This window comes from Passer montanus, unplaced genomic scaffold, assembly GCF_014805655.1.
Source record: "Passer montanus isolate IOZ18808 unplaced genomic scaffold, ASM1480565v1 scaffold12, whole genome shotgun sequence".
NCBI lineage: Eukaryota > Metazoa > Chordata > Aves > Passeriformes > Passeridae > Passer > Passer montanus.
The window spans coordinates 11,342,957-11,361,413 of NW_024358722.1; the positions used below are offsets into that span (position 1 = coordinate 11,342,957).

Here is an 18,457-nt window from a genome sequence, read left to right on the forward strand (position 1 = left end):
GGAATAAGATGGCATGCTCTGAATAACCCTGATGAAGAGAGAGTCTTGAAATTATTTGTAGTTCTGAATACTTAACACACAAAAGGAGGTGAAAACTCTTGTTTAATGTAGCATTCAGCAGGATCAGTAGTTGAGAATCATCTGGAGGATGATTTGAAGCTCTGACACTGGTTTCTGGTGAGACCTGGTATTACATGAGGTCTGAGTGAAAGTAGCAGTGGCCACTGTTCAGCAAAACCCTAGGTGATAGTGGTTAATACAAGGTATTCTCTTGCATTATTGAAGTGCATTTATTAAAACAAGAAAGATGACTGTATGGCCAGATGTTGATGGATCCTGGTGCAAGAATCAAAGCAAGCAATACTCTTTAGGCACTGGTGAGTCACATACAGTTTGGAGATCCTGTGCTGTCTGTCGTGCAAGACAAGTTCACATTTGCATAGGCTGCCTTTTTTCCATGCATGGCTTTGTTGTCCCTACTGATTAAATTTTAAATTATTTCCTTATGTTTTTAGCTGTTGATTTAATATTAAAGTGTGTACTCTTTTTCTGATTGCTTTTCCTTTTTCATATATGGGTATATTTTCTTCTTTATTAAAGATATACACTTTTATTTAATAGTAGAATAGCACCTCAAGAGCAGGTGAAAGTGAGGATAGGCCTTCTATGTTACTTTTCTCCTGTTTAAAACAAATTTAGACGTACCTGATATTTACTAGCAGTCCCTTGCTTATCTAGGGAAATAATCTTTAAAGACCAGGTCCTGAGAGTATTCTTTTCATTTGGAAGGGGTTAACCTGAGCTTTTCATGTTGAGACAGTGTGGCTGGGACATAGAAACACAACCATACAGATTGCTGTAGGTGGGAATGTGGTTTGTATAAATAGTTTTCTTAGCAGGTGATGAACTTTTTCCTTAATCATTTAATTACTTAATTTCAGGAAATCTTTGGGGGAAGAAAATGTCTGGGAAGCTCTGCCAGACACCTATGTAGGTGAGCCAGTAGAGAAAAAAAAGGGACGATGAAGTTGGATGTAGGGCAGGAAGCACTGGATCAAGGGTTGGCCAGAAATGCTGAATTACAGATTTTGGGGAGGCAGGACATGAGGATTTCTGGTGGTTAGCCCAACAGCAAGTTACTTTAGCCTCAGAGTTTCCACCTGTGTGAGACAATTTATAATACAAGCCTCAGAAGTACTGTGAAAGTACTAAATTACTGCTTTCAGTGGAAGATCAGAGGATGCTTTGAATAAAGCTTTACAAAAGTGCACAGTGTTCTTACACACAAACTATTTGGTATTAATAGTATCTCTTAAATGACAAGGAAGGTGAAATGTGCCAGATTTGTGAAGCTGGAGAAATGTTTGCTCATTATTTTGAAAGAGATAGAAAGTGCAGATGGAGAAGGGAGGTTTGAAACCTAGGTTTGGAGCAAAAAGTCCTTTGGGCTGTCATCATGGATGTGGTTTGGAAATCCTTCATTTTGTTACCTTGTGTCTGCCAATTGGCTTTGTAGGTGGCTGAGCATATTTCTGAGCAGGTTGAGAGGGAAGACGGTGTTCACCAGTGCGGAGTAATGCAGGGCAGAGGAAGCTGCTGCGCAAACTCTCTCTTTGAAGATGTGGCAAACCAGGAACTGCTGTAGTCCTTTTCTTAAATAGGAAATACATGCAGCCACAAAAGAAAAGTGACTGGCTGGAGCCTGTGGTAGAAATATTAAGTTGCAAGAAGTAGTCTTTCAGCCTACTTTGGTGTTTGGATAATACTTCAAAAGCTGAAAAAAATGCCGATGTATAATCTGCCTGCAGAATAACAATGGGCAGCATTTTAACCTGCATGCCCACAGAATGATTGTGCTCTCATCGAATCACAGAATGTTTTGGGTTGAACCTGAGGGATCATCTCATTCCAACCCCCCTGCCATGGGCATGCATGGGTATCTCCCACCAGAGCAGGCTGCTCAGAGCTCCATCCAGCCTGGCCTTGAACACTTTCAGGGATGGGGCAGCCACAGCTTCTCTGGGCAACCTGTGCTAGTGCCTCACCACCCTCACAGGAAAGATTTTCTTCCAAAAGTACAGTGATGCCTTTATCCATGCTGCTTGGTGTCACCGAGATGAAAGGACTCTTCATAGCAGGGGGATCATTGCAGCACTGTCCCCACTGTCAGAGTGTGTCTGTCCTGCCCATGCTCCACTTCTCCTCTGCCACAGGTTTGATGTGGGCTTGCAAAAATGGTTTGGTTTGCTTGAAACCAGCTCACAGAGAATGGGAAAGATGCCCATTGTCTCAGATGGCTGGAGCCTCTTGCTGTATTTCAGTTGGGCTGTTAACAGTGAGGTGTGACCTTTCTGTGAGCAGGTGAGAAGTGAAAGTTCTGCCTCTCCCTTGCTTGGATACTAACATGTTCAGAAATGAGGAAATAGCTTTAACTTTGTGATGGAGGCCAAAACACTAAAAAAAGCCCCAAACACACTTACTCAGAGAAGTGAGTCCTCAGCTTGATTTTTTAGGAACAGCTACATGATGGTCAGGGTGTGTTCTCCTCTTGGACACGTTGGCCATCCTTTGTTAGGTACGGCAAATTAAACATTTCATTTTTAAATGAGCTGTGGTAGATATGTTCTAATATCCTAGGGAAGGCTTTGTGGCTAGTAATTAATTCTGGTAATTAATTCTGCTGTTGGGCTAGGGTTCAACAAAGGGTTGCATAGGTTTTACTTAGGCAACAGTAACCTGAGGAGTTGTGTTGAAATTTCTTTGACCTTTGTTAAAAAGTTAAAGCCCTATTAAAGTTTAGCCTGGGAGAACACCTTTAGGTCTACGCTATATTCCTGTTCTAGGAATAAATCCATACGGGAAAAACAGCACTGAGCACTTTGGTCTGGCATCTAGGTCCTTCTTTTAAAGGGAATCCTCTCATAACATGCTGTAACATCACCTGACCTCACCACCTCTGACTCTGCTCTCGGAGGGTTCAGATTCTGGGTTCGGATTCTTTTGCCCATGCTCACCTTCATCCTGCTTTTTCAGCACACCACTGCAATGCTGGTGCCATTTGTCTAAAAGATAAAGTGTTCTTACTCTAAAAAAGAAAAAGTAGTACAACTGAATTGCTACTTTTGTCTATAAATATTACTTTTTAATAATGATGATGATAGGAATTCTTTTTTTTTGGGCTGAAAGCAGAAGTAGCACTATGTCCTGAGTGAAGTTCAACCACAGGGTTTTTTTTATAGTCATTAAATGCCTTATTGTATTTAAAGAACCAAAACAAATATTTTTGTTTTGGAAGAATGAGTATCTGATATGACAGCGTAGAGCAAAAGTTTATTATGCATATACAGTTGAAATAAGTTAACTTGTTTAAACTGTATTGTAGAAGCAGTGCTTCTGCATTTGAAAAAGTTTCATGACTTCATATAACCATATCAACATGTTTCCATAGTTAATTTCCAGCCTACAATTGTATTATGCCTTGTCTAATGGAACATCATAATATTAAGTAAACCAATAACCCTAATGTTAATGTTGCTGATGCTTTATTAGATACTACATAAAGAAAAAAACCCAACCAAACACCAAAACAACAACAAAACAACAAACTTCAATCCTGCACTGACTTAACCAGGATATGTTTTAACTTGTTAAATTTTTTTGTAGGGGGAAAGTGGAGGTCACATCTAAAAATGTTGCATCCAGTGCTCAAAATGGACCAGCACACAACACTATGATGAACTGTTGTGTACTGTTGCTTGAGAGGACATCAAATGTGCACCCACTGCTGTTCAGTGCTTTTCTGCAGAGAAGAACAGACTTTATGCTGGGACTTCCATCACATTTATGTATGTCCACATATATGCAGCAAATAGAGAATTAATGTAGTATGAACAGGTGATGAGGCAATGTGATCACTTGGAAAGGAAAGGGAGGAGTGACAGCCTGGTACTGGTAATTATACTGAACAAAGGTATTTCTTTCTAAATTTGAAAATGGCACCAAAAATCAGGGATACGGTAAATATGTCCTCTGTCACACAGGGAGTTAATTTCCTTTCGGTGTGGGCTTGTTTGAGTAATCCTAATGTTAGCTCAGGCCAGTCCAGCTCTGTACCTTATGCAGAGGGTAGGGCTGGCTACATTCAGGAGAAAGTTTACATTGGAAGGGAGCTGGGGTGGTGGGAAGAAGCTAACAAAACACAGAGACCTTGCAGCACTGCTGAAAGACTGGATATGTTTCTTGGATGCAAAAGCCAAGCAGGTCTTCTAGGAGCACATAATGTTTTACCAGTGTGTGATGGCACAGGATCATTACTGGAATACAGAGTCCAATTCTTACGTGCCTGCAGAAAGCTGAGAGATTGATTACAGTTGGAAAACCTGTTTTACTGTTAGTCTTTTCTAAATAAAAAGCTTTGCATGCTTGCGTCAAGTGAAGTGGATGAGTTGTATTTTGCAAATATCTATAGAGGAAAAAAAGTACAGAACTCTTCAGTTTAGTAGGAGGAGGTGTAATGAGATTGAATAGCTGAAAGTTGAAACCAGAAGAATCTGGGCTACTTGTAACACACAAATTATTAAACAGAATAAATTATTTGCTCAAACAGCTCCCTTTGGACATGACAGATTCCTAATCACTTGCCTGGGAATTAGACTACAGCAAGGGAGAGTATTGCTGTGTGTGTGTTTATAGCAAGCCATGTATGTGCATATAGGTCTGTGGCACACCTTGGGTGGAAGGTCAGACTGGTGATTGCAGTGGTCTCTTCTGTTTTCCACATCATCCACTATCATCTCTAGGAGGCTGGTAAGGTTTTCTTGGTTTGTTGTTTCTTTCTCTCTTTGGCAAATCTGCTGGGTTTTGATTCGTGACTCAGAAGGGAGAAAACAGAATTTAAGTCCTGCGCACCAATCCATGTGGAGAGTGGCTTCTGTAGCTAGATTACAGGGAGACTTGAGGGGCTTTGGGGTCTTTTATTTAGTAGTTGAGGATGTGGGGATTTTTGGTGTGTTTCTTTGAGGAAGATTAAAGGAGTCAGATAAGTCAAGTTTTGGGTGCAGGTATCCTGCTGGAGAAGAGAAGGGGACAAGCAGAATAGAGAGGAAAATGAAATTTCTATCAAGGGTTTTATTCAATTTTTGTTTGATCTTATGGGAAATAGGGGAATTTGCACAGGAGAGAGCTTCCATCATTAGGCTGGTTTTCCAGATTCACTCTGTATCAGTAGCAGCAGGTTATTTTTCTTTTCCTGGTGACTCTTTGTTCATCCATATAAAATCAATCTATGTTAATCTAATTTCAAATAGAGAGGGGTTTCCATGTCTGTGTCAAACCTCTGGCACACTTTTTGCAATGTGTTGCCATGTGTTTCACAGGGAGAGGGAGTTCAACACTAGTTGAGTTGCCTGCCTGCCTCTGGATGTGTCTCTTTGGGTTGGAGTAAGGGATATGGGGTAGAGCTGTGCAACACGGCAGCACCTGGGCAGTGGACCCAAGGTGGAAATTCCATATTATTCACAGGGTTGAAAATAAAATTCATACATGCAGTTTAAAAGGAAAGGAATTGCACATCTTGCTTGGCCCGACAGTAGCAATGCTTGTGTACAAGACTCTCTCTGAAGATATAGTATATATTAATATATCCTGTATGGTGTTGGTGGGGAAGCCTTTGATGGAGAAGTAGGTTTTGTGTTTTGATGACAATCCAATGTTCTTGTTGCTTTTGTGATGTTACAGCAGAGCTCTGTTTCACTGAATATGGGAAGCTCCCTGAGGATGGTGGAGAAAATGCCACTGCCTTCACTTCTGACACATATTATGTGTGAATTATTTATGGTACTTCATTGCAAATGGAGTGTTCTGTAGTATATTTGTAAATAATGAATTCTTTATGATGGGACATCTGTGTCTGTGGATCCTGTGTCATGGAACTAGTTTTCTAAATACACTTTATTATAAGATATCGATCCCTTTTCCCAGGCTGTCCTGTAATAAAGTATCTTTGTATTCGTGCTATATGTTATCTATTCTGACTCCTAAATGATATATGGATAGATGTATATGTAGAAGTTTGTTGCTTGTCAGTTGATATGGTATTAAGTTCACTTTATATTTAGGAGGTACCTTTATAAATAAAGTATGATTTTTGTGTTCTGTAAAATGAAGTTAGTGAAAGACTTTTGTACCTCATAAATTAAGTTTGCGTCTTCTAACTTTCCTAAAGATAACATATTTTGTAAGACAGTACTAATTTAAAAAAAAATATTACTTTGTTAATTAATAAGAACTACTTTCTGGTTATGCCAGTACTTTGTGGGAGCAATGAAAATGCAAAGTACAGTGCACAGTTCTGAATGGTGAAATAAGAAATGAATACCTGTTTGGCCCAGTACGTGACTTTGGAGATAACATTTTCCCTTGCTTTTCTGTGCTGCCACGCCGGGGGACTTGAGATTCATCACCAGTGTGTGGCTGAAGGACTTGGCATTGCCTGTGCTGACCAACTGACTTGTGCAGCTCTCTGCTGGACCAAGCCAGTGAAAAGTATCCCAGCTGGAAAAATAATTTTCTACAAGGGAAAGGCCAGTTTGTGAGCAGCCTCTTTCAGTAACCTGGTTTTCTGTGGTGCACAGTTGGATTGGGCTATCTCAGTGAAGGGGCAGCTGCCTGGAGTCAAGGCTGGGAGCTCTGCAGGGCAGATGTGCAGCAAGGCCCTGGGCTGGGTGGGACGATGGCTGCGCATGGTCAGCATGGTGTGGAAGCATGTTTGGAGTGAGTGCAAATGCAACAGCTCCATTACTATCTTACCCACATCTGCTGAGCCAGCGTGATCTGCTGGTTACAGTGCCACATGGATGAGAAACGTGTAAAGAGGGAAAAATGCTTTAGTTTTGGGATAATAAAAAAATAAAGGAATACTGTATTTTCAACTGCCAAAAAGGATGGGGAGTCTTCCATTAAATTATCTTCTGCATCCCCTCCCTTGGTGCGAGCCTGGTCCCTCCAGGACCTGTCCTCTCCTTGTGCCCCCATTACTTCTCTTCCCTTTCTTCTCTCTGCACCGTAATTACTCTCAGGAACTCAGTACCAGTGACCAGTTTTGCAGCTATATGCTGTTGTAAGCCTTCTGAATTCCCTCAAAAGGAGAAGTTATCGCTGGGTGCCTGCCTGGCCCCGTGCGCTGCTGCTGTTGCTTAGCAGCCGCGGGAGGCACAGGGGAGGAGCAGCTCGGCCCTCCCTGCATCATCTGCGGGGACACAGGAGAGCACAGGTATCACTGGGCAGCTCTCTTAGCATCTTGCTTTCTGCCTCTCCTGCATGCTCACACACTCCCTCGCCTGCCTCTGCTCAGCACCTTCTCACCAGCTGGGCAGTGGAGTCTCCTGCATTCAAGCAAGCCTCACTGCTTGCAGGCTCACCCTGAAAGAGGCAGCAAAACCATCCCAGGCCTTGGTCCAGAGCATTGTGAATGTGATGCAAAGATGTTTTACCACCTCTTGAAAGAGTGGCCTTGGTTAGGTGCTTCAGCTCACAAGATCACACTAACCTCTTAAGTTTTCCATTTTTAGTTGGAGGTTGCTCATCACTTCTCAGCACTTTTGCTTGCAGGCTCTGACAGAGTTCTGCTCAGTGTTCCTGCGTTACCTTGGAGAAATCTCCAGCTTTCAGCCGAAAGTTGTGGCCTCTTTTGGTAGTAAAGAACACCAGTCCCTGCCTCGGCCGCACTGCTGCTAGGTGGTCGAGGTCTTGGGTAGAGGATGGGCTGTGACTGGGGAGGCTGAGGTGTGCTGGATTACTTGAGATTGTCTCAGGGAAAAAAAATCCCTGAAAACACAGCAGGTGGACAAAAATTATGGTGTCTGTTCAACTGCCATGGCAGTTTGGTAGTACTTTAGGGCTGGAGGCACAGGTCTTTGAAAAAGTATGGGTACTGAGATGTCGTTTGTAGAACTTCAGCTTTGTTCCAGAGGGGTTTCTGTAAACCTAACCAGAGAAGAAAGAAGAGTGCCTCAAACGCCTGATATATCCAATTAACCAGCTCACTGCATATCTCGCCCTGGTTGTAAATGTCAAGGTAATGTACTGTTTGGGAGCAGAGGCTGTCTCAAAGCTGTGAAGTGTCCACTGCAGTGAGATCCTTCCTTGCTTATTTCTTCTTTAGAACATTTATTTCTGATGGGCATCTCAGATTTTAGAGATATGAATGATGCAAACAGAGTGGCTGTTGGCTGTAACAGTCACACATCAGCCAGTTTGGTGTGTCATCCTTTTCATTTTAATGCAGATTCCTAGATAGCCACAAATGTAGAGATGGAGGAACAAGCACATGATTTATACAAAGAAATATAGTAGTGCTTGGATTTTCTTTTTATAAGGCTAATTGTGTTAATTTGCTTGAGACACAATTATCTCAATGGGATTGATTTGTTTAATTAACTCGGGATGCCTGCAGGTGAAATAGTGAGTATAAATAGAAGGACAGTGGGGAATGCATCACTAATGTTTGTATTGCAGAAGGATTGACTCATATGTAAATGAAGTGCTGCAAGCCTGCCAGGCTAACCTAGTTCTGGGGTGGTTTCTAGATATAAAAAAAAAATCTCATGCTGTCATGCCTAACCCAGGGCTCGTACACTCAGGAATAAGTTGGTGAGGAGTGTACGCTGTAGTACTAAGGATGAACATACCTTGTTCCTGTTGGAAATACCTCGTGTAGGAGCACTTCCCTGAACACTACTGAGGGATGGGGGCTGAAGGACGTGGTTTGTGCCAGACCACTGTGATGGCACTGCCCTGATGAAACCCAGCACCTTCTCCAGTGTGTCAGTCCTCTGTGGCGAGAAATCAGAGCAGTTTCTTGTTCCAAACATTGCACAGGCCACTTCTGAGCAGAGCACACAAGCACCCTACATGTAGCATTCCTGGGATGAAAGCCTTGTGGCAAAGCTTTACGTGTTCTCCTGCTCCCAGATTCCTCTGCCTTACTGTGTGAACATACCACTCTGCAGAGGATTAGGTGTCTTAATAGACCAGTTCTGCAACCTGTGTGCGTGTCCTTTGGCTGCTGCTTGCCAGGGCCGTATCCGACACTCTAACCGTGTCCCTTTTTCTGAGGGATGTGGTTATGTTCAAGGCCCAAAGGGCAAATTCTGTGTCTTTTCTGTCAGTTTGGTCCTGTACCGTAAAAATCTTAATTCCTACAAATATAGATGACAGATTGGTATTTCTGCTCTTTTCCCTACCTAAAGTAGATTACTACTTTTTGTAAAATTCTAGTCTTTCTCTGAATCTTTCAGAGATCTTCATCGTAGCTTGTGACAAAGTATTATTGAGTATAATTGAATTGAATGTTGAATGTAAACAAAATAAAACTAGATCAACAGAGCACTGCCACAGAACCAACCAACTAAAAAAACACATGTTTCTTTTTAGCAGCTCTAAATGTATTGCTGTTTTAAAAATGCCTTTGCTTCTGCATGACAAGAGCATATAGGAGCACAGTTGTCTTTACCACAATTCCTTTTTTTTACATCCTCAATAGTTTATCCATCTCCCATTAGTGTGGTTGCTTCAAGCTTCTCCATTTCCTTCTCTACAGAAATCTGTCTTTGTTCCAAATTATTCTTGTCCCCATTTTCTGAGGCTTTTACTACATCTGCTATCTCAAGAAGAGATCAGATGATAAGAGCTGAACACAGCACTCTGATGGAGAACACACTTCTGATTTATGCTGTGGCACAACAGTCTTGTACATCTTATCCTTTAGATAATCATGTGAATGCTTTCGTCTTGAAAATGGAAAAAAAAATAATATTTCTGAGTTGTATCCTTGTATATCTAGCAGTGTGTTTCCTTTATTTGTAAACACTTGATTCAAATATTGAGTTACTCCAGAACTGTTAAACCCAACAATCAGTTTTGAGTGCTTCACATTTTTCATTTAAATGCACTTTGCTTTTTATTGATCTGCAGTGGATTTAATTTGCCCCTTGGTCTGGCCTTGCATGGTTCATCTAGAATTCTTTCTAGTCTTCTCTGATTTTGAACAACTGTGCGTTTTGTCATCTGTGAGATTTCAGCTGTTCAGCTTTTTGGTGGGGAGGGGAGAGAAGGTGTTGCCTTCCTGTTTTTCAGTTCATTCAAGAGTATACGATACACTGCTATCCTTCTTTAGAGCTGAGGGCATCCCTTGACCCTTTTTTTGAAAGCCGTTTATTTTGTTCTCATGCATTTTCTGTGTCTCTCTGCTGCTTTCAAATCTACATGCATGCTCTCCCTAATAAACTTTAATTTTCTTAGTAACATAAAAGGATGTTTTCAGATATTGTTTCATGTGCAATTCCCAGCCTCTTTGAATCCATACTTGGGTTAACAAGCCAAAAGTACAAATTAACAGCAAAGAGAAAAGTATGGAAGTGTTTATCTGTTGGAGAAATTAGGCTTGGAATATTTTATTTTGTCAGAAATACTGAGCTGTGTACATCAAGTCTATAGCTCTTCCACTTTCAGGGCACTCTTGCTCCAGCCTTTCTTTGTCTTGGTTTTTGTTACATCCTAAATCTTTACATAGGCTCATTTTGTTTTGAATTCAGAGAACTCTTTCTGTCTTACTGTCACTTGAAATAGTTTGAAATTGTCCTGCTTTATTATTTTCTACCTGAAGGAGAACTGTGGTGGGGGTTTTCTGGGTGCTGGGGTGGGGAGAGTGCTGTTTGATTTTTGTACCAAGTCCCCCAGCTTTTCCTTCCCTGCCTTATTCCATACATACCACTTGAAGCCATGACATCTCTCTGTGTTTTAAGTGTCTTACAAAGATATTGGAACCCTCAAGAAATGTCCCACTTCTTCCATGTTGCCACCAACCCACCCGAGTGCTGTTACTCTGTGTCAAGGTAGAGACCTCGATCCTTGTGGTGTTTAAGGCAGATGCTGTTTTGCCCTGGCTTGCAAATGTGTGTTTCTGTCCTGCCTGTTGTGTGAGGTTTGCCAGGCTTTTGACTGGAACTAAGTTTACCCAGTAATGCCAGTTTATCTTTTTCAAGTTGACACTATAAAGGCAAGTGGTGGGGAGCCTCAGTAACTCACATCACTGATCTGCCAGCATCTGTGGTTGTGAGCAGGGGTTTGGTTCCCTTTCGGCTGTTCTGTTTGGGTTAGGGTAAGATGGCAGTATCTGAGGATGATTTGACATCTGTTGAAGGAAACATTACAAAGAAACTTCCCTAACGTTTCTCTGAAGCTCAGGAGTTAAGGAATAACAGCTCTTCTCCCCAGGACACAGTTTCTGACCCAGTTATATAGATTTCACTTTCAGGGCTTCATTGACGTAAATGAATTTTGGTTCTGCCTTAAAACCACTGCAAGAAAAGGTCTTTGTGTAAGTTTCAGTTTATGTTTGGTTTTTTTAATCTGTTACACCATTGAAGTATTAAATAACTTAATACTGCAAGAGCTTATTCTTTCCAGTCCATGGCTTTCCCCTGAGGAAAAAGTAAATATGCCTCCTCAGAGACACTGAAAATGATGCTGCACAGATGTGCAGGGACGCACACGCACATCTGTACACCCAAGCAGCACCACGAGCTCCATCCTGGAAGCTTGTAGTGTGAGCGGTTAGGTTGTGGAGGAGGCACAGTAAGCTGATCTGACTGGAAACTAAACTGAATTTCATTTCAGAAATCATGGAAGTATCATGCTTTTACCATGATTTTACTTATGTTTTCAACAATATTTTTCCAGTGCATATTATTTCTAAATTACTAATTACTTGCGTGGAGAATTTGCAGTGTGCTTTTCTACAAAATTGCAAGGAAGTTTCATCCAAACTGCAGGATAGTGAACTAAAGCATTTCTAGGCATTTTGTTCCTGTCTATGACTTGAATCAGGAAAACACATCAATGTGATTGGTGCATTTAATGGCCTCTCAGGTTTCTTAAAATTAGGTTCAGAAACTTGCACGATAGATTATGGTAGATTACTGTTGGCCAGGTAAAGAAAACTGATTGTGAAGGACACGTCAGGCAATTCAGAGGAAGTTAAATTCAAATGGAAATCATTATTTCTCTTGAGCTGGATATTTACAGGAATGCAAACTGTGTAGTGAAGCTGGGTGGAGAGCACAGGTTGCATCTGCTGCAGGAACTGCTTGGTTTAAGACAGTATTGGTGTGAAAAATAGCAAAGGGGCCTGGACATGGACTATGTTGATTCAAATTCTGGGTCTATTTTTAAAAAGTCCTCCAGGATGATGTTGTGAAATTGTGAAGAGCCATCAGAAATATAATGAAAAACTAGGAGAGACATCAGGTTAAAAAAAAAGAGAACAAGGACAATTTGGAAAAGGTTCAAGGTTTTTGATACAACAAAGGCTATATGTTGCTGCTCTTGAAGTATGCCATGCAAAGACCCAACTGTCTCTTCACTGCAGGAATGCCTTTCTTTTCTCTGTGGTATTTTAGAAAGCTACATCTTCAAGTAAAATTGAATCTGACTTGCTTTTGTCTTTATATTGTTGACAGTGAATTACTTGCTTATTGGATACATGCTTGTCATGCAGACCATCTAAGATGCCACCGAGCGTTGGTAACCTTGAAGGGTATTTTCTGTGTGGTTTTAATTGTAATACATTCTGAAACAAAAAATGCCTTACTTCCTATTACTTTATAAGATTTAAATATTTTTCCCCTGTTTCCCTCACTGGAGTGCAGAAAATAGGTTGACTGAAAGGCTGACTATCAAATTAAATTTGTTCTTGTTTTAAATAACTTTTCACATTGCATCTCTAGAGATTTTTATCCCTGTATCTGCAGAAATGTCATTTGAAATTCTTCTTCCTGCAAGATTTTACCAGGGCAAAATTTCAAAAATGTATGCATTCATTTCCTTCACCCTCTTTTTTCCAGTTTTACACCAAGTTGTGCCTCTTCTCCCTTTTTTTGGGTGTCCTTTCCCAGTGCTACTTCCCCAGGTGAGTTTAAGCTTGGGATGCACAGGCATACCTGCTTCCATGAGGCAGCTCTAACACTCCTCTGCATGTGTATGGATTTCTGTTTGCAATAAACCAGCTTGTTTATACCTACTGTGCAAAGCATGGCTGGTGACTGGAGGAGCTTCTTAGCACTACATAATATTCTGTGTGAGGGGAGGTGGTTAGAGTTAGGAATAACTAGTCCATAAAGTAGGACGAAGCTGTTTTAACAGGAAAACTTGCTCCATTTTGCATCTGTTTCTTTTGAGTGATAAGTCAGGGAAAAAAAATAATTATTTTTGCTCTTAATTCTGTGAATTCCTGTAATGTTCAGAAAAGATGTGAGTAGAATTTACAAGATTATTGAAGATTATGCAATGGTCCCATATCTGTGAGCAGTTCAGGGAAAAAAAGTCACTGCTACTTGTACTGTCACTTAAATATGATATGAGAGAGACACTTCCCTCCCCTGCTTCCTGCCTCCTTTTATGTTCTTTGCAATGTGAATATACTAACATCTATTTGAAAGTTATTTTTGACACCTAGGCCTTCTCTTTCACATCTACCTCAGAAGCAATGCTTGCATCTTGGCGGCGTGTGTTTGTTTAATCTAAGGAAGAGCAAAACTTGTTCAGATGACCGCAAAAGCAGAAACAATTGTTTGCCTCAAGATCATGTGCATTTGTTTATCTCACCTTTAAGGTGTTTTGTAATCACTTTTTCCCAGATCCAAAAGATAATGTCCTAGGAGATAACAGCTAATAGATGCAAATACTGTGTGAATTATACTTGCATCTACTTGCATCAGTCACCCTGTGCGACAACAAAGGAAGAAAAAGAAAACAGATAGTGGTCCTTGTTCCGCACTGTGCTGAGGGCCCTTGACTTGCCCTGAGACAAACAAACAAAATGGATGGATACAATAGAGTAGAAATTGCTTTGTTTTTTTCCCACTCTCAGCTCTTCAACGCGTCTGGTTCCGCATAGATGTGATGGAACTGTTGGTTTTGAGTGTTAAATAATATACATACTTATATAAGAACAAGCTCAATTGCTTTTTTGTGGGAGTGGTACAGTGCGTTAGGATTTTTTTTTTCAGACACGACAGCAACTTTAAGGGCTGCTGAGATCCTGGTAAATTTTTTTCCTCCCGATGCTGTCCAGTGGGAAGGGCTCCGTGGAGCACCCGGGGCGTTTGCTGCCGCGCTGGCCCGGTGGCACGCGCGGCGCTTGGGTTCGTTCCGTTCACCGATGGAGGCACTTTGCTGTGGGTGGGCAGCTCGGTGTGTCTGGGGGCTTTCAGCTGCCTGGGTGGGTGGGTTTGGTGTGCTTTAGTGTTAAATACAGTTACAGAGGTGGCTCTCTTGTGGTCCATCTCTAGCATAACAACAGGAAAGTATTGGATCTTTGATATTTGCCTGGCAGAGAGTTTTCCCTCCTCTGTGTTTTCCACCCCTTGCATCTGCCTCATCACAGCCTGCTTTCCTGTAACCTTGTGTTCATTAACAACATGCTGTAGTCCCTCTACAGACGAGATGGTGTCCCTAATACGCTGGTAATGGACAGTTGTAAAAAAGGCTTAACTGAACTTACTGCTGTTGCAGTTTATTTCAAAAGACAGAAGTATCAATAATGGAATGTTCTAAGTTGTCCTAAGTTTATGCTTCTGATTGGACCAGCTAATTTCCTTAGACAACTGACTTGTCCTTGCAATCAGTAGAGACAAAGGATCTTTTTTTTAGGGCAGCTCATCAGAAACTGAATTTCAGTGCTCTGGTCACATTCTCTTCTAGGAACATATCCTTGTATTTTCTTTTTTTTTGTTTTCTCCTTTTTTATGCTGCCTGTAGAGGAGACCTGGAGACATGAGCCAGCCAAGCTGTTGGTGGTATCAGTTGCATAATTGTACCACAGTTATCAGCTAGGGCATCTTTGGAGGGTGACAGTGAAGGAAGGCATTGGTTGGAAGCCATGTTTAAATAGTTTGACCAGTGTAAAGTGGTTTTTACATACTTAAAGGAATGCTACATATTAAAGAAATAAAGATCTGCATTTCTTGCTCTTCTAAATGCAGGCCTTTGTAAATGACAGCAATACAAGATCGTCTCTAGAATCTTCTCTCTGTTAAGAGCAAAATACAGATTGAAACTGCAGTCCTGTAGTCAGATGGGTTGCAGAAAATAACACATATCTCTTACTGATTTCAGTGAAGTGCTCACTAGCTTATGAGCATCTGTATACAGGTTGATCCTTCCTGTGCTGCTGACAAATGCTGCTGATAGGCATTTTCCATGTATTAGAGACTCCTTCAGTGTTATGTCAAATGGTAGCTCAAAATGTAGATGGTTCTTTCTTAAGTGAACCAGCAAGCCAGGGAGGGGAGTATCTTTTGAGAGAGCATGCAAGTGTTCAACACAACTTTGTCAGTTTGAAAAGATGGAAAATTCTTTGATCTGGCAGAATTTGGAAAAGTGCTGTTAAACCAGGCAAAATTCATTTTGTTTCCATTTTAAAAATCAGATTAGAAATGGCTGTAGGAATTTTCCTCTGTGATATTCTATTTTGAATAAAAGCATAACAATTTGGATAAGGCTGCTGGATGAGGTCCTCTGTGAAGGGGAAACTGGGAGAGATAATGTGGTCTGAGCCTGTGTGAGCCCTTTTAGTGAGCAGGCAGATCTGCTGTTCACTACTGGGGTTGGTTGTTTCTGGCTGCAAACTGTGAACTGAGGGGTAGAAGGGTGAGGGTGGTGTCACTCCAGCCTGGGCTGTTGAGTAGTGCCACCTGTGAGGGGCTGCACCTCAGCCCTGTCACCCAAAAGGGTTGTGGTGACAAAGTTGAGTTGGTGGCTTGACCACGTGAGGTCAGTCCTTGGTGAACCTGCCCTGGTTTCAGGGAGACATTTCAGCCATTTTTGGGGGGAATTTAGTTGCATGTTGCCTGCTTGTGTGCACTAGTTTCTGCCACATAAGGATTTTGTGGGAGAAACCACAGAGGTTTCCTTACACTTCCTTTCACCTTCCTGTGTGCTGCTGCTGCTGCAAATAGTGCAAAAGGGGTGCCTGAGCAGACCCCAACTTTGCCTCTTAGAACTGTTCTTCAGCCTGATTGAAGTCAGTAAATGTGATCTTTCTGAGCAGAAAAGACATTTTTATCTCTAGTGGTCACTTCTGGTTTTGGGAGTGGAGAGAATGGGTTCAACTTTGTATTTTTGTGGAATGTAGATTTAAATGATTATTAAAATGAGATCTTAGGAGAAAGTGTTTATATATTTATAGGGGAGAAAAGAACTTTGTTAGATAGTTCTTTGAGGTAAATGTACTTGTCAGAGAATTTATTATTTTAGTCCTGTGGTCTTTCTAAATGCATTTGACATGATCGTTATTCACTTGTACCATTTGTTTCCTGTCTCATTATATAAGTTAGCAAACCACTCTAGGGTTGCCTTTACTTTTATTTGCATTAGAAACTGCACCATAAAAAATGTTCTCATTGGGCTGCCTGCTGCTGAGCCAAGAGCTGTAAATAAAGTGGTTTCTAATTGAAATCCAGGAGAACCACAGAACCATCATAATTAATGTACCCTCTGGTTTTTCTCTCTCTTTTTTTTAATATTACCACATATCTTTTCTTATAAAGTGAACGAAGCTTCTCTTCTTCTAGCTACCCTCAACTTGAAATAGTCACTTCTTGCTGTTAGTGTTTCCCTACACTTTTCTGGATAAATGAATTCTTGAGGCTGTTTTGTTATTTAATTTTTTAATTATTTTTAAAGTTTTTTAGTTACAGAATTTACTTATCAAGAAGAACAGTTTGGGACAAGAGTAAGGAAAAAAAATACTTTGTGGTTAAGCTTGGTGTGAGCATGTTGTGATCTATGGGCAGATATTCCTGAGAAGTGTTTTTCTGCTTTTGACTGGGAGGGTGGGCACATGTTGCCACTCATGTTTTAATGGAATACTCCATCTGCTGTCAAGCCAAGTCTCTTTCTGAACATGAAAGTTTTGTACCAAATGCAACATCAAATCCAGATAAAAGCAGTGGGGTGTTTGCTTCAACACTCTGTAAATGTTAAAACCCAATGTGTCTAAGAGGGTGGGCAAATCCAGATCATCTTGTGTATCTGGTTCTTTGCTTATTTTAAAATGGCAAATACTTGTCATTCCAGTTGGTTTTTAATTGGAAACATATAGGCAGGTATTCTTTTGATCTGTAAATGGCTGTTTTGTTGGGGATTTTTTTAGTTAACTAGTTTGGTATTATCTGCTTTATTCGTAGAGTTCTCATCACAGATTACCTAATGTGCTGGATTCCTGTCTCTTGTGCTGCATGTTATTTTTACCCTCTTTGCAAAGGCTGGTGCTATGCCACCAAAGAGATATTTTTTTTCCTTCCAGTGTTAAGGAGATGTAGCAAGTCTGTCATCCATTAAGGTTCAGAATCCATAATACTCATGCATTTTGCTCTAATCATCTGCAGCGTAATTTTTATATTTTTTTATTCTGCATATTGACAGGGTAATTTTTTGTTCAGATATGACAGCCATGAATCATTCAGCAAGTTACTTGATTCACATGGATGTTGATATTTTTTTTAAAGCACCTTGTGGGGATGACAAGAACTCTTTTCTTGCTGCTTCACCAGATTTAGGTGTGGGAACTGTGAGGGTCTTTGCTTACCTTGCTTATTAGAAGCAAAACAGATGATAACAGCCCTGTGAGCCTAGAACTGGTTGTCTGTGGTGGTCCTTTAGGCACTGGGATGGAGTCAAAATCATGAATTATGTTAGGATTTCCCATCTTAGCTAAAGTCTTTCAGTTTAGGACCTTACAAAAGACACAAACTCTCTGGAAATTGTGTCATTCTCAAGTCCAGGGCAACTTCCTTCTGATAATAACTGAGGCAGTTTATCCATTTGAGGATATGGCTAAAATTGAAATGGAAATGAACCTACTTGCCGAAGTCTTGCCAAAGATTCTATTTTCAGTGAGGATCATCTTGTTGTTAAGAGCCTGTTGAAGATGAGAAATGGAAGTGAGATCTGGAAGAAGTAGGTGATGATGATTTAAAATACAAGAAATTGTTCAGGTAACACAAACCAGAAACTTCTCAGTGGCTCAGTGATCTGTTATGGTGGGTATATAAAGTACACCATTCTTGTGCTTGTGTGAAAGGTCTGTATGTGGGACAGCAGATCAGTGATGTCCACAGAGTTATGGTACCATTCTCATCTCGGGTTGAATGGATTGTGTAACCCCATAAAGATGTAAAAATAGTCATCAGCCACAGACTGCATGAGGAGTGGAATGAAACTGCATGTCTATTACCACTGGAGAAGTTGTACAGACTGCACTCAATATTTATGCTTTGAAAAGGATGGACATCTATGGGAATTGCCAAATCTCCTCTTTCTCACCAGATTCACCATAAACCTTGAATTAGAGAGGTCTAAGGTCTATCCATGTCAGGATTTCATGTTTTAACATACT

The 18,457-nt window shown here is 40.9% G+C and overlaps 1 protein-coding gene across 10 annotated transcripts in view; it reads left to right on the forward strand.

The window, feature by feature from the left end:
* The window catches only part of TRERF1 (transcriptional regulating factor 1), a 101,814-nt gene that overhangs the window by 37,632 nt on the left and 45,725 nt on the right, over positions 1–18,457 (forward strand). For 2 of the 10 annotated variants that reach the window (XM_039697988.1, XM_039697986.1), the window contains exon 3: positions 12,903–12,967. The exons of the other annotated variants lie outside the window; for them this stretch is intronic. The gene's annotated coding sequence lies outside the window, so the exon portion shown is untranslated. The remainder of the gene's footprint in view (positions 1–12,902; positions 12,968–18,457) is intronic. 10 annotated transcript variants of the gene reach the window in all.